Raw genomic sequence first — 11,403 nt, forward strand, 5'->3', positions numbered from 1 at the left:
ACATAAAATAATGAATTTCATTTCATTCATGTTCCTGTTATACTGAAACAAAAATCATAGCAAGCAGAACTGTTTTAGAAAATTTATCTTATAAGGTCCAAAGCCTGAATATGAGCCCAAAGTCTACTATGTGTTCTTTAGGAAGCGAAATTTGGAATGACTCATTAGTAGGCAAAGCTAAAACTCGAGAATATTGAAGCACTTTACTTATGTACTATTTCACTAGAAATGGATAGCTGTCTATAGAAATCTGGGTCCTTCCATTAACCATGCAGAGTTATCACTGAAAATTTCAGTCCCATCCTCCTTGCACATGGAAGGGGATGTAAGTTAGTTTGTCTTAATGAAGCACAAAAGAATTGAGGTGTGCTTATTATGGACCAAAGCATTTAAAAGAGGTGTGTCATCTTCCCTTTCCCTTTCTTTTCTACCAGGTGGATGCACAGGATTCCAGACTTCAGGGGATGAAGGAGCCACAAGAGAGAAGTCTGATTCCCTAAATATCCACACAGAATAAAATTGCCCACTGACTGGGAACAACTGTATCCAGCTGATTGATATGTGAGCCATAATTAATTGTGTTAAGACATGGGAATTTGGGGGTTATTTAAGAAATCGCCATTACACTAACAAATACAGTTCTCCATAATACTCAAATAATGATTTGAGGCAGGGAAAAAGGTAGAGTACTGGAACAAAGAGGAGAAGGGATGAGCATAGGTATGACTGAGTTTTTGTTCATGTGTGAACAAAATAATCTACTAAACAATGATATAGCTAATATGGGATTAGTTAAAATGTGCATATTCTCCTTCTACATCCATCACTTTAGGCAACTTTGCTGCTGCTTTATGCAAGTTTTCTGGGCCTCAGTTTTCTTAACCGCAAAAGAAGAAATTCCAGTAGATGAACTGTATACTTATTGATTCTTTCAGCTCTAACATTCCCACTCCCTATTTCCACTAAAACATGAAGCCATGTACTCTAAGTTACAAAGTGACCTAGCATTTCTCTGAGAAGAAGAATTGTGCTATAGAGTAAAGAACACAGCACCACTCACCTACCAGGATTCCAGGGTTTCGTCTACCTCTGGATGACTGCAGGTATTTAGAAAAGTTACTTAAATTTTCTGGACTTCAGTTCCTTCACCTATAAAGTAAAAATAAAGGTCAAGTTATCCCTTTAAGCTCTAATATTCAGCAATTTTTAAACGGTCCAATTTGTGTGGTTTTTATGGAAATGAAAAGCCAGGCCATTAGTGTGCTTCTGAAGTAAAGGGCATAGCTTCCCCTATCAAGTGCTATCAAGAAGTTAGGCCAGGGCTTCCCTGGTGGCGCAGTGGTTGAGAATCTGCCTGCCAATGCAGGGGACACGGGTTCGAGCCCTGGTCTGGGAAGATCCCACATGCCGCGGAGCAACTAGGCCCCTTGAGCCACAGTTACTGAGCCTGCGCGTCTGGAGCCTGTGCTCCGCAACAAGAGAGGCCGCGATAGTGAGAGGCCCGCGCACCGCAATGAAGAGTGGCCCCCACTTGCCACAACTAGAGAAAGCCCTCGCACAGAAACGAAGACCCAACACAGCCATAAATAAATAAATTTAAAAAAAAAAAAAAAAAAAAAAAAAAGAAGTTAGGCCAAAATCTGTTGACCCATAAATAATTTTTAAGAGGCCATGACATTTGCACCAGCCCTTTTCTCACTTATCACTGTAGTATTAGGAAATTTTCCCTGAACAGCATGGCAGAGGCAGCAGAAGTACAAATTTATAGTTAGCTCCCAGCCCCTAGGCTAGGGTCACATTCCTCACTGATGATGTTCTCCTAGTGCAGGAGCTCCTCTGGAGACCAAAATGCAGTGCAAGGCAAGTCCTTCCCTTCCGTGAAGCAGAGAGGAGGGCTACTTATGTCACGACTACTCAAGGGTGGGAAGATAAACATTTTCTCAAATTCAGCTTTGAAAGCATCAATTAATTCTACCCATGTCTTTACAACTGCTCAGATGCTCCATACACAGAAAAGTGAATCAACTGAATTTATCTTTCAAAAGAAGTCAGTGGAAAAGAAAAAAAGGGAAAATGACAGGTCAATTTAACTTTTAGTTATTAGTCAGCCTGTGTGTGTGTGTGTGCATGTGTCTGTGTGGGGCGGGGGGAAGGAGAAAGGGGGGCGAGGAGAGACTATTTATTAATACAGGCATTGCGTTGGAATGGTTAATTTCTACCTATCTCCAAACACCCACCTTAGGTAATTTTTCTCCATTAAAGTAATTTGAAATTTAAATACAAAATTCCAATTTTATCTCTAGCTACTTAGAAAAGAGCTTAGTTTAAATGAAAGGTCAACTCACTGTCGAAAGGATAAACACAAGAAAATGTTTAGCTTCTCAGGGGGTGAAAGTGGTAGCAAAATAAATTTGAGAGATAACGACTTTCAGTTTCTTTTTAGTTTTAAGGGTGTGTAGCCTATAAATGAGAACACACATTAGGATAATTGGACTAGAAATGTACACATCTTGAGAATGGACAGCTAAATTTGACTGGGGATTTCTAAACCTCACTGCAACCTTAGCAGTTTTATTATCTGCAATGATTATATTTGTTTGCCTCTGTTTCATGCCTTCAGGAAAGACTTGCTTGATGGCTATTAACCTACATGTGATGAATTTGAGGGGCATAAAAAAAAAAATCCAGGTTGAAACTTTATAGAATGTGGTTTATTGTAAAAAGGGAATTTGACATTTAAGTCAGCGCTTTTATTTCTTTACTTTTTTTGTGTTATTCATAACACTGATTTCTAAGTTTATTTTAATATAGATTTTCCCTCCTGCTTTTTCCTAAGATACCTATAGCATTACTTGACATTTTACATGAGACGTTTGTATGTGTTGTGTATATGTTTCATGTGACATAATATGAGGAATTGAGCTGTTACACGCTTAGCTATCTGTTTTTTTTGTTTTTTTTTGTTTTCGTCACTAATTATTAGAGAAAAAAATATGGAACGCTTCACGAATTTGCGTGTCTTCCTTGCGCAGGGGCCATGCTAATCTTCTCTGTATCGTTCCAATTTTAGTATATGTGCTGCCGAAGCGAGCACTATCTGTTTTATATTTACTTATATTTTGAGAACACCAAACATCATAAACTATCATTGGTGATCACCGAATGAGACCATCTTGACAACCATCTTGGATAGTATGATGTAGAATTCAAGAACACAAGGTTTGACAACAGACAGAAGTTTTCAAATCCTGGTCAGTATGTGGACTTTGGCATATGATCTATTCCTCTCAAGGCTTGTTTTTCTCAGCTGTAATGTGAGGGTACGTTGGCGTCTTAACCATTAAAATGATGCAGTTTCTACTTCAAGCAACAGAGTGTTATCTGCATTTCTATTTTACCTCCTTTTTCATTTAATTTGCATTTTATTCATATTCTTTATTGAGTTGCTTTTTACTAATATTTTCTTCTCTTCCTAACATGGGCATCTTTTGTCCAAGATGAAACTGCCTGGTTAATTAATGGACAGTTTAGACAAGGACTCATCATTTCTTCTAAATGATGGTTAAATGGAATCCATGCTAGTTTTGACTATTTCCCTGCTGGGGTCATGATATTGAAGTGTAGGTCTTCTTGAAAAGATCTGAGGCCAAAGGCCCTCTGGACTCTCCCATCACTTTTCTGCCTGACCCTGACATTTATTTTAAAAAAGAAGTGTAGTTTGCTGCTCTGACTTATTCACCACTTTGACCCAGTTTTCTGTTGAAATCTTTGTCCTACAGTTTGTGCAACATGATTCTCCATAATCGGGTCTTGGCCCCTCTGACCTGAACCAACTGATTGTACCCTGAGTTTAAGTGATCGCTCTACTTGGATCAAAGAAGGAAAGAGCTCCTTTCATTCTGTGTCAACACCATCTCAATAGTTGTCTTTCAAACTGCACTGTCTCTTTATCAGGCAAAAGTAAAACATTAATTTTAAATTTCTAGTCTCCTTTAAATGTTACAAAGCCCATATATATCTCCACTATCTTTTTAATTCCTTCTAAGTATAAGACAATGCAGATAAGGCAGGTATTATTGTTATCTTAATTTTACACACAAGAAAGCTAAAACCCAGAGAGGTTAAATGAGTTGCTCCAAGTTACACAGTAACCAGTGTGCAGAACTGAGATAAAATCTCAGGCTTTTTGAATCAGAAACCATTTTTTTTCTTCCGATAATATATGACTGACTTGAGCCATTCAACAAGCGTGAATCAAAATGAGGAAAGACTAGGTGCCGATAAACATTTTTTTTGTTTCTCTTTGGGAGACGTGTGGCCAGAAATAACATAATGATAAACTGAATGTAAATTTATGAATAGAACTTTGACCGGAGAGAAAAAAAATTGACCCTGAAACTCTGCCACCCACATGTAATTTTTATTGAAATGTTTCTAAGCTGACTTGTTGATATAGCCAAGAAAGCTAAGTGTCACTAAAAGAGTGAATTGTTTAGGTACATGGCCACAACACATGGTGTCCAGATCTGACTCAGAACATCTAGGGTATATGACTAGTTGTTAATGTAAAGAATATAGCACCTGAAAGAATAAGATGACATTAAGTAATTTTCTTTTACAAGTACTGTTTTTATCTTTAAATTTAGAAGCAAACAAATATATTTGAGAGGGAGATTACTGATAATTTGCTAATGACATAGCAGATAACATATTTAAGCCTTGATGACTTGGAATTTCCTATTGACAAAATTGAGATAATATTGATGAAAAAATCCTATGAGCCAGTTGTGGGAGACTTTAAGTGTGTTTTTTATTTCTGTATTAATAATATATAATTTAAAGTATTTTACAGTAATTACTTTTCTTTTACAAATTTCCTTTGAGACAGTTAAACCACACGCTAGGTGTAATAGGAAATACTTTGCATGCCTAATTACAGAATTATGCAAATATTCCACCAGTATTACTATCTCTCCAATGATATGGATATATTTTTATCCTACTCACATCATTGAAAGACTTCTACCATCTGGAATAGCTTTCTTGTGAGTACATACCTATGTGTGGATGCATGTATTATGACTCTGTATACTTCTATTAGGAATCTTATTTAAAAATAGATATTTTCATCTAACTATCTAATTACTTTTACTAGATATATTGGATCTATGAAATTAACTGAACTTCCATATAATTATTATATGATAGAGAATAACTATAGAATTGGTAATATATTGCTGAGCAAGTAAGAATATCCTTCATCCTGTATTCATGAACCAACGTGTACTAAGTATGGGTAAAGTACTTGAAATACAAACATGAATAAAATATGACCAGTGTCCATTCTGAGCTCTAATTCATTGAGATCGTTGGCCAAGAATCCCTCATGACCCATTCTGCTATTCAGTAGTAGAAACCTCTTCATGCCCCAAAGGGCTCCTTTTCTTTTTCTCTCTGGGCTCTATAGAGCAAGCTACCGTCTTTTCCTCTGGCAGCTACTACTACATCCTCTTTCCCCTAGGGCTCTTCACCACGAAAGCCTGGATCTACAGAGGATGTGTCCTTCTAAGCTGTATACCCCTTGAGATGTGAACGTGGACACAGAATTACTTACAGTTGTACAATTAATCATGATTAAGAAGTATAGAGGAGAATTTCCAAAATAAGTGCATAGACAGTTCTAGAATCCATATATTCTACTTCTCAATTTCAAGTGTATTTCAGAATCACTTCATGAATATTTTAAAAATGCACATCATGGGGTCCACCCAGGATCTATTGAATCAAATCTATGGTAGTGAGGACCTGGGAATTCCCATATTCTCAACAAGTCTCCTGAGGGAGAAAATCTTTAAAATCTCATAATATAGTCCTTAACTGCAGATGGTAAATAAAATTCTAGGACATTGGTCTTTAAAGTAGGGTCCTTAAACCCTACTTGCTCATGACAGGAATACAGTATTCCAACTTTTATGTATATCTAAAGTAAATTGACCATTAAATTATTTCCTTAAAGCTGATTTTGAAGATTATAGCACTAATACAAACACAAATGAAATACAAAAAAGGTAGCAGAGCTGACATAACTTCCCCAAGTGTAAACCCTTTGAACTGCAAATCATGAAGTAAAATCAATGATGATCTCATCAGATATGTCAAGGAATCATATAAAAGTAACCAAAATTTTCAAGACTATGTGAAATATGGAGTCAAATCAAAGATAGTTAATGGTATACTTCCAATGAAAAAGTAAAAAGTACATTAAAATGTTGTTTAATAATTATTTTATTCCTAATTCCTATTTTATGAATGTTTTATTCATACTGCATAGTGCATTAATACAGTAGTAAATGTATATCATTTATTAATATATATGTGTTGGGATATTTTCAGATTGTTTTTACTCAGAAGTATGCAGTCACATCATCAAAACGTCTGCAAACAATAGATGCTGGAGAGGGTGTGGAGAAAAGGTAACACTTCTACACTGTTGGTGGGAATGTAAATTGGTACAACCAGTATGGAGAACAGTATGGAGGGTCCTTAAAAAACTAAAAATAGAACTACTATATGATCCAGCAATCTCACTCCTGGGTATATAATCTGAAAAACCATAATCCAAAAGGATACATGTACCCCAATGTTCATTGCAGCACTGTTTACAACAGCCACGACATGGAAGCCACCTAAATGTCCATTGACAGAGGAATGGATAAAGAAGATGTGGTACATACATAAATACAATGGAATATTACTCAGCCATAAAAAAATGAAATAATGACATTTGCAGCAACATGGATGTACCTAGGGATTATCATACTAAGTGAAGTGAAGTAAGGTAGAGAAAGGCAAATATCATATGATATCACTTATAGAATCTAAAAAAAATGGTACAATGTACTTATTTACAAAACAGAAGTAGAGTCACAGATGTAGAAAGCAAACTTGTGGTTATCGGGGGGGACAAAGGGAGGAGGGGTAAATTGGGAGACTGAGATTGACATATACACACTACTATATATAAAATAGATAACTAATAAGGACATACTGTATAGCACAGGGAATTCTATTCAATACTCTGTAATGATCTATATGGGAAAAGAATCTAAAAAAGTGGATATATGTATATGTATATGTATAACTGATTCACTTTGCTGTACAGCAGAAACTAACACTACATTGTAAATAAACTATACTCCAATAAAAATTAAAAATAAATACCTTACATTTCCATTAAAAAAAAAAAGTGTGCAGTCAGAAAAGTCTAGAGACCAAATCTACAGACCTCTTCTTTTATCCAGTTAAAGGATTTTCTTTTTTCACAAAGTCTCCACTTTTCATCAGGAAAGTCAATCAAAGAAGAATCCCGGAATGCCCTTTTACCGTAGGTGAAAAATTTGTGTTTCTTTGGGACTCCTACCCAGGTGGCACTATTTGGGCACTCAGCCATGCCCAGGAATGGCTTCTTTTTTTGTGGACAAATCTGTAAATGGCAAAATAATTAGCTAACAAACGATTATTATTAAAGCATACAATGCTACGAATGATACCGCTGATTGCTGAAAATGGTGAGAGTACAGATTAGTAGTAGTAAATGATAACAATAATAATTAATGACAGCTTTATGGCAAGCATTGTGCTAAAAGTTCATCAAAGGCAGTCATTTCCTCTATGTATAAATGAGGAAACACCTATATCAAGGAAACTAATTGCTTGGCAGAGTTATAAAAACTTTGTAAGAGATAATATTTTTACTGGTCCTTGGCAAATAAATGGGTATTTGCTTAGGCACCTCTTGGCAAAGGACATTTCTGGGCAAAGTACCACCACAACAAAAGAGTCCTCACATATTAGTTCCTGAGAGTTAGAACACTCTCATTCACCCATCCTCTGTTTTACTGGCTAGGTCTTACTCTTCTTTATGATATTAACTTTTCTCCACTTATCAGACTTCCTTGCCTACTGAACTTTCTGTTGAATTCAGTGTCCCAGAACACATATCTTAATTTCTCATTTAATTATTTGTCTGTAATCTCCAAACATTATTTTCACTAGGCTATAAGATCTGTGAGAACAAGGACCATATCTCTCTCACTCATTTTTATCTTTCCAGAGCCTAGGAGTATGTAAACATATAGTAAGTATCAAATATATTTGATGAATGTGAATGACTGAATATATTAGTCTGGCTTGATAACAGTCATATGCAACTATCACCTAGTGGTATCTAGACAGAGTAAAAATAAATACTAGTTTGGCCTAAGTTTTAAAGGCCTCTAAGTAAATAGAAGTCACAGCACTATGACTAAAGAGTATAGATAATTGGGGGAGAATAAAAAGATACATATCAAATTAAACAAATTGGCCCTGAATCCAAGATGCTCCGTATTACTTGATCTGTGATAGTAGCAGGCAATTTCTTGATGCTTCTAAACCTCAGTGTCTTTATTTCTAATATGTGAATAACAATAACATCTCTTTCATGGGATCTTCACAGAGGTAGATGTAATATGAAATTAATGAAGCTTATGCTTCAAGGCCTATGATTTGCACAGGTACCTTTCAAGCTCTAGTTAATGAGTGTAGGACAATTGAGAATAGTTACTATTCACTGTTAAAGAAAACCTAAAATGTCCTAAAACCTTACAGCTTTTACATGAAAAAAAATTTAGTAGAATTTCCTGCAATAATCTGAAATGTTTATATGACCTTGGCTATAACAAGTTAGAAAGCTAAAAGGATCTTTCCTAAATTATCAATAACATACAAATTTTAATAACCTTGATAGAGAAAAGACTGATTTTTTTTATTCTTTCCATGGAAAAAATTACAAAATTATTGTCATATGAACAGGCCAAAAAAGAATCATAGGAAGGGACTTCCCTGGTGGTCCAGTGGGTAAGACTCCACGCTCATAATGCAGGGGGCCCGGGTTCAATCCCTGGTCAGGGAACTAGATCCCACAAGCATGCTGCAACTAAGACTCCACATGCCAAAACTAAGAAGCCCGCATGCCACAGCTAAGACCCGGTGCAGCCAAAATAAATAAATATATATAAAAAAAAAGAATCATAGGAAAATGTGTATATGTGCATTGTCTGACCAGTTCTTAGAATGTTGTATTTGGGGTTATATGCAGAAATAACTATTTAAATCATGATTATTAAAAAATAGATGTTAAATTGAAAGAATTTAACAGAGGAACAATCATCTTATTCTCACCAGACTAAAATTAAATAACATCTTTCTTTTTATTTGCCATTTGTTTCTTCCCATCCCTAACAAATGATACTAGAGAAGTCACCCTAGGTACAATTAACAAAACAGTGCAAACATTTTATTATAAAATGTATACAACTAAAGCATATTTTCCAATAATGACCAATGTTGGAACGTGAAAAATGTCCTGTTGCTATCGATCTACAATGCTGAATCAGTGATTTTACTGTAAAGAGCTGATCATGTTTGTTAGAGGAAGAAAGTGCCAACTAACCAAAACAATATGTGTATTCTATTACTCTTCCCATTTGATGTTTGACAAAATAAAATGGTACCTACCCAAACCACAATATCAGGGTTATGTATCCAATGGAGTTTTGTTTATTTGAATCAATATACAGGATTATGCACGTTTATGGGTTTATATTACCACAGCCACAGATGGTAGCCACTGAATGTATGACATTTTTACATGGATGCACATGTTTTCAATGATGCTAAACTTAATAATTTATGTATTTTTTTTATATAGCCCATGAGACTGAAAGGCAGCCAAAGAGAGCCACATCTAGAAATGTTGCTGATGTAAACTAAGTTAAGCTGAGCGTAATGTTGTGCAAAACAAAATGAAAATTAAAAATGAAACAAATGTATCGGATGCAGTTTTAGTACTAATCAAGTACTATGGGTCACAAAGGTGATAGACATCATGTGCTTATATTAAATGATTAAAGGGAGAACATCTTCTGTTTAATGCCCCAGAATCCTGTCCTCTCTGGCCTTCTTAAAAGATTACACAGCACTAAAGGGAAGAACATTCTTTATGCATCTGTGAAGAAATACAGACTGTGGCGGATGCAGGGGAGCCTGAATACATTGAATAATTAGAAAATAGTTCCCTAGAGATACAGAATTTAAAGGGTTACTGTTTAGAAAACAAACACATGCTCTGGAATTAAAATAAAAATAAAAATCCTTACCTGAAACTTATTGGAAAGTAATTTTTTTCTTGCAATTAATATTTAGGTCAGCTGATAGCATATAAGTGAAGTGAAAAATGTCATATTGGAATTTAGCAGACTATACTTTCAAAGGAATTTCAACTGTTAAAGCTTAGTATCTCTTTGGTTACTTTCAGCATTTGTAGAAATTATTCAGAAGTTTGGTAAAGTCTTTTCCCATGCTACTATTGCTAACAGAAACACTTTTTAATGATTTATATGTGTGTTTATAAATTAAGCACACTATGTAAATGTATTCTAAACGTATTCTAATATGTTTTGCTATAAACTGATAATTTATAACTTCTAGGATAAATTTGCTAGAATAGAAAACAGTTCTTTTAATAGTTCACAAAATAAGCTTTCTTATGGGCAAAATTTAGGCAAGTCATGATTCTGCGTAATACACTGTACAAACCATTATTCATGAAGTTTCATTTAACAGATATTTTGCCTGAAATGCAATCACATGGTATAAATTTGATATAAATTGAGTGGTAATGAAAAATACCTCAGAACGAATAATAAATAGTGAATGTTTTGAAAGTAATAATACAAATTTATAAATTAGATTTTGGAAGAAAATCTTGTTAACAAAGCTGAAGTTTTAAAATCAAAAATGTTATCTTTGATAAATCATCGAACAAAGGTTAATTTACTCCAACTGTACAAATTTTTGATATTAAAAGGAGGGATATTTTTCAAATGTCTAATTACACAAACACACTCACACATGCACATATGTACAATTCACAGACTTTTCTTTGTTTTTTAAAGCTTAGCCCATAACAAAGCTGAAATGTGGAAGAGACCACACAGGTACCATATTTCTCAGAAGAAGAAACAATTAGCTCTGAAGTCTGCTTCAGGAAAAGTACTAGTTTAATAGGTACACACTGCTGGTCTGAGGCTGGGGGTTTTCCAGCAAACACCATTTTTGCTCTTTTGAAGTGTTTTGATGTTAAGAACCCATCTATTATATGAAAGTAAATGCTCAGGCTTTCTATCTTCACCTAAAGGTGTGGGCTACATAAATCCCCTCTATAAAGATATCACCAAAGAAAAAGACAGAGGGAAAATTGTGAATTCAATCCGAAAAGGCCTTCAAAAGAGATTAGCAAGCAGCGGCGGAGAATTAGATAATAGAAACAGTCTAACAAATGTTTAGAATTGGGTCCCATTT

At 34.9% G+C, this 11,403-nt stretch overlaps 1 non-coding gene across 1 annotated transcript; it reads right to left on the reverse strand.

Annotated features, from left to right (window-relative positions):
* Positions 1–2,987: 2,987 nt before the first annotated feature.
* Positions 2,988–3,094, reverse strand: LOC132372276 (U6 spliceosomal RNA). Its single transcript, XR_009505144.1, has one exon. It is a non-coding gene; the product is annotated as a U6 spliceosomal RNA (small nuclear RNA).
* Between the last annotated feature and the right edge of the window lie 8,309 nt (positions 3,095–11,403).

Source organism: Balaenoptera ricei, chromosome 9, assembly GCF_028023285.1.
Source record: "Balaenoptera ricei isolate mBalRic1 chromosome 9, mBalRic1.hap2, whole genome shotgun sequence".
Lineage (NCBI taxonomy): Eukaryota > Metazoa > Chordata > Mammalia > Artiodactyla > Balaenopteridae > Balaenoptera > Balaenoptera ricei.